The 4,488-nt window shown below is 47.5% G+C and overlaps 6 non-coding genes across 6 annotated transcripts; 4 read left to right on the top strand and 2 right to left on the bottom strand.

Annotated features, from left to right (window-relative positions):
- Window positions 1-1,110: 1,110 nt before the first annotated feature.
- Trnas-cga (transfer RNA serine (anticodon CGA)) lies at window positions 1,111-1,185 on the bottom strand. The gene has a single exon. It is a non-coding gene; the product is annotated as a tRNA-Ser (tRNA).
- A 225-nt stretch (window positions 1,186-1,410) lies between these two features.
- Trnas-cga (transfer RNA serine (anticodon CGA)) lies at window positions 1,411-1,485 on the bottom strand. Its single transcript has one exon. It is a non-coding gene; the product is annotated as a tRNA-Ser (tRNA).
- Window positions 1,486-1,716: 231 nt separating this feature from the next.
- Trnas-cga (transfer RNA serine (anticodon CGA)) lies at window positions 1,717-1,791 on the top strand. The gene has a single exon. It is a non-coding gene; the product is annotated as a tRNA-Ser (tRNA).
- A 225-nt stretch (window positions 1,792-2,016) lies between these two features.
- Window positions 2,017-2,091, top strand: Trnas-cga (transfer RNA serine (anticodon CGA)). Its single transcript has one exon. It is a non-coding gene; the product is annotated as a tRNA-Ser (tRNA).
- A 225-nt stretch (window positions 2,092-2,316) lies between these two features.
- Trnas-cga (transfer RNA serine (anticodon CGA)) lies at window positions 2,317-2,391 on the top strand. Its single transcript has one exon. It is a non-coding gene; the product is annotated as a tRNA-Ser (tRNA).
- A 225-nt stretch (window positions 2,392-2,616) lies between these two features.
- Trnas-cga (transfer RNA serine (anticodon CGA)) lies at window positions 2,617-2,691 on the top strand. Its single transcript has one exon. It is a non-coding gene; the product is annotated as a tRNA-Ser (tRNA).
- The last annotated feature ends 1,797 nt before the right edge of the window (window positions 2,692-4,488 follow it).

Here is a 4,488-nt window from a genome sequence, read left to right on the forward strand (position 1 = left end):
ATAGCCTCACAAGGGCTGCGCTTCCCGCTTGCCAGCAGCGCTCGGCAGACTTGTACGGCGAGCTATACAAGAGTTAACCAAGCCCGACAGCACTTAACTAAGGCGATCTGACGGCAACCTGTGTTACCACAGCAGCAGGGCCACGAAAGCTAACAGGATACGTTAAATATACCTCTAGGATGTACCACACTTCAGTGTATATCAGCATATGTTTGATGTGTTTTTACCCAGTCTGACGATTTCCTCACTGAAACCCTTAAACAGGTAGAGGTCGTGGCATGGCATGACTTTATAAGGTGTTTGATTCTAAGTATGTAATGTAAATTAAATGGCCTGCTGAAATGATCTGTTAAAGCATTCATGGGTTCTTTGGATTGGCAGGCCAATGGACACTTTGAGAAGGCACACTACCAATCCAACATGTCAACATAGATCAAGAGTATAGAGTTGATGCATCCCACAAAAAATCCCTGGCTTAGTGTACTAGTAGGAAAAATATAGACCACATGTGCCCAGATGCACAGTAAGAATCGTTCGAAAATATCTGCAAGTAAATGCACATTTGTGTCTGTATAAAGATTTGCATATTCCTTTAAATTAGCTTTGTCAGAACCCTGATATACACTCCTCACATCCCCATGATCCACATTCGACTTAGTAGTCCCTGAAAATTTATGGGAGGAATCAGTTATTCAAGCACATTACTTTGTTACGAAGTGAAACTTAAGTGGGAAATAAAGGTCGAGTTAGATGTTAATTCTCCTGATGCATAGTAGCAGCAAGTTTCTGTAAAGTGCCTTCACTTTCAGTGAGTCGAACCACCTCAGTGTAGCTTTATTGGAGATTCCCTCCAAATACGAATTGTATCTCTCACTGGTGGCAGTTATGACGCTTCCCTGATAGTTCTTCATTCTGTATTCAGTCAATAGCTCGACTAACAAGTGAGCAGGATACGCACATAAGTTGTGGATGAAAATGGGATTGTATCCTAGGAGGCTGTAATGCTAGTTACATGATATGTGTGCAACATCACAGAATTTTACAGAATGAGATTTTCACTCTGCAGCGGAGTGTGCGCTGATATGAAACTTCCTGGCAGATTAAAACTGTGTGCCCGACCGAGACTCGAACTCGGGACCTTTGCCTTTCGCGGGCAAGTGCTCTACCAACTGAGCTACCGAAGCACGACTCACGTCCGGTACCCACAGCTTTACTTCTGCCAGTATCCGTCTCCTACCTTCCAAACTTTACAGAAGCTCTTCTGCGAAACTTGCAGAACTAGCACTCCTGAAAGAAAGGATACTGCGGAGACATGGCTTAGCCACAGCCTGGGGGATGTTTCCAGAATGAGATTTTCACTCTGCAGCTTAGTGTGCGCTGATATGAAACTTCCTGGCAGATTAAAACTGTGTGCCCGACCGAGACTCGAACTCGGGACCTTTGCCTTTCGCGGGCAAGTGCTCTACCAACTGAGCTACCGAAGCACGACTCACAGTTTTAATCTGCCAGGAAGTTTCATATCAGCGCACACTCCGCTGCAGAGTGAAAATCTCATTCTGGAAACATCCCCCAGGCTGTGGCTAAGCCATGTCTCCGCAGTATCCTTTCTTTCAGGAGTGCTAGTTCTGCAAGTTTCGCAGAAGAGCTTCTGTAAAGTTTGGAAGGTAGGAGACGGATACTGGCAGAAGTAAAGCTGTGGGTACCGGACGTGAGTCGTGCTTCGGTAGCTCAGTTGGTAGAGCACTTGCCCGCGAAAGGCAAAGGTCCCGAGTTCGAGTCTCGGTCGGGCATACAGTTTTAATCTGCCAGGAAGTTTCATATCAGCGCACACTCCGCTGCAGAGTGAAAATCTCATTCTGGAAACATCCCCCAGGCTGTGGCTAAGCCATGTCTCCGCAGTATCCTTTCTTTCAGGAGTGCTAGTTCTGCAAGTTTCGCAGAAGAGCTTCTGTAAAGTTTGGAAGGTAGGAGACGGATACTGGCAGAAGTAAAGCTGTGGGTACCGGACGTGAGTCGTGCTTCGGTAGCTCAGTTGGTAGAGCACTTGCCCGCGAAAGGCAAAGGTCCCGAGTTCGAGTCTCGGTCGGGCACACAGTTTTAATCTGCCAGGAAGTTTCATATCAGCGCACACTCCGCTGCAGAGTGAAAATCTCATTCTGGAAACATCCCCCAGGCTGTGGCTAAGCCATGTCTCCGCAGTATCCTTTCTTTCAGGAGTGCTAGTTCTGCAAGTTTAGCAGAAGAGCTTCTGTAAAGTTTGGAAGGTAGGAGACGGATACTGGCAGAAGTAAAGCTGTGGGTACCGGACGTGAGTCGTGCTTCGGTAGCTCAGTTGGTAGAGCACTTGCCCGCGAAAGGCAAAGGTCCCGAGTTCGAGTCTCGGTCGGGCACACAGTTTTAATCTGCCAGGAAGTTTCATATCAGCGCACACTCCGCTGCAGAGTGAAAATCTCATTCTGGAAACATCCCCCAGGCTGTGGCTAAGCCATGTCTCCGCAGTATCCTTTCTTTCAGGAGTGCTAGTTCTGCAAGTTTAGCAGAAGAGCTTCTGTAAAGTTTGGAAGGTAGGAGACGGATACTGGCAGAAGTAAAGCTGTGGGTACCGGACGTGAGTCGTGCTTCGGTAGCTCAGTTGGTAGAGCACTTGCCCGCGAAAGGCAAAGGTCCCGAGTTCGAGTCTCGGTCGGGCACACAGTTTTAATCTGCCAGGAAGTTTCATCACAGAATTTACTGGTAGCTGCCGTTGATCCATTGAAGGTGTTTCCGCTTATTTGTCTAATAGCAGTCCACAAAAATAACATTTAACAGCATTTTTGAACAATAATTTATCCTCCAGCACTTATCACAATTTTCATCAATTTTCCTTGAAAGGTTTCAAGTTTACAGTGCAGACAGTCCACAGGATTATCTCCAGTGTATGAATCAAAATGATTAAGACCGCAATCATGTCTGCTTGCCACTTGACATGCCTATGTGAAAGTGCATGCTGGCAAAATATTCCACGCAGATTGTCCTTGGTTGCTCTTAATGGTATTCTATTAGATACCGAAGAAACCAGAGCGCACATCCCTTTGAGTACCCCAACTGGTGGACGAGTGCCAGAACTACCATTAGAGACCTCCAGTTGTGCAGCGAGGTGTCTAATTGTGATTCATCAATGACCTCGAATGGGAGTGTTTGTGTGCGACCGGCCAGCACGCGGGAGATGGCACAGATATGCGTGACATTTTTCCGATGACAACAGATGCCTCTCCCAACGACTCACCGTGCTTTTGTCCACTTCTAGGTCTCCGTAGTCATTCTTCATGCGCCTGTGAACATCTGCAAAGCTCTGGTTGTTCTCCAAAAGAAGGCCACTCATAGCTGTCTGCAGGGAAGCCATTTCCGTTACAGGCGCCAATATGAAGGCTATGTATAGCGTCGCCCAGAAACGGAATTTCATAAAACTGTAGGGACTAAAGCGGGAATATTCAACGCTGTCTCACAAAAAATTCCGCGTTTTTAAAAAAATAGAGAATGGTTAAAAAAAAGATGTGTTGCATTAGCTATTAAACACTCTTCGTATTCAAAGCTCAGCACTGAATTTATACGGGGCGTTCAAAAAGAAACGAGCTGGAGGCATAGTTACAGAAACTAATACCTGGCTGTTGAGACACTTGTCACACTGTGACATCAGGCGGTTAATGGCTGTCTCATCAAATTCCCGGGGCTGCGATGCTAACCAGTTCCGCACTTACAGCTGGACGTCGCCGTCCTCACGAGTGCAGGAGAGGTGATGCTGACGTTCCTCTTTGACCAGCCTTTTGGTGATTCACTTCTTGCAGTACGGAACAACAGCAAATGCCCAGCGTTCCTCGCAAACCTTGACCATCCTTCGCCAAGTGATCTAATCAAAACGACCAGTCTCACCTGTGGGGTTAATCTGCTCCACGACAATGCGAAGCCTCATACGGCACTCTCGGAGAAATTCAAATGGGAGGTTCTCGGCCACCCCCCATACAGTCCAGACCTCTCTCCCTGTGATTACACTATTTTTGGTCGCCTTAAAATAGCTCTGAGGGGCAAACGATTCCCCTCGGACGACGACGTCCAGCTTATAGAGGACAAGGGGTTATTTTAAGGAAATATGGTTCGAAATTGTGATTTAATGTGTTTCAGTCCGCGATGTGCAGACGGCGAACGAAGTCAGCACGTTATGCAGGTGACACAGTTTTACAATGAGCGTCGGTATGTGTGAACGTGCGTGGCAGCCATCAATAGCCAGAATGCAGCATTAGCGGAATTACGCAAGCGCGGGCGGTGTGTGGTGCGGTTTTGTTAGCCAACTCATCGAGAACCTCGTAATAAACACGGCGCCACGTAACCGGCGGATTCAGCAGGGGTCTGCACTATTTAAGGGCATCAGAGGTGGGCGTTGGCATCGGTTCGACCGATTGGGCGCTGTTACGTCGTCGTCATCAGTGACGCTGTCTCTGAGGACCGTTCAGC

The sequence above is a fragment of the Schistocerca gregaria genome, chromosome 4, assembly GCF_023897955.1.
Source record: "Schistocerca gregaria isolate iqSchGreg1 chromosome 4, iqSchGreg1.2, whole genome shotgun sequence".
Lineage (NCBI taxonomy): Eukaryota > Metazoa > Arthropoda > Insecta > Orthoptera > Acrididae > Schistocerca > Schistocerca gregaria.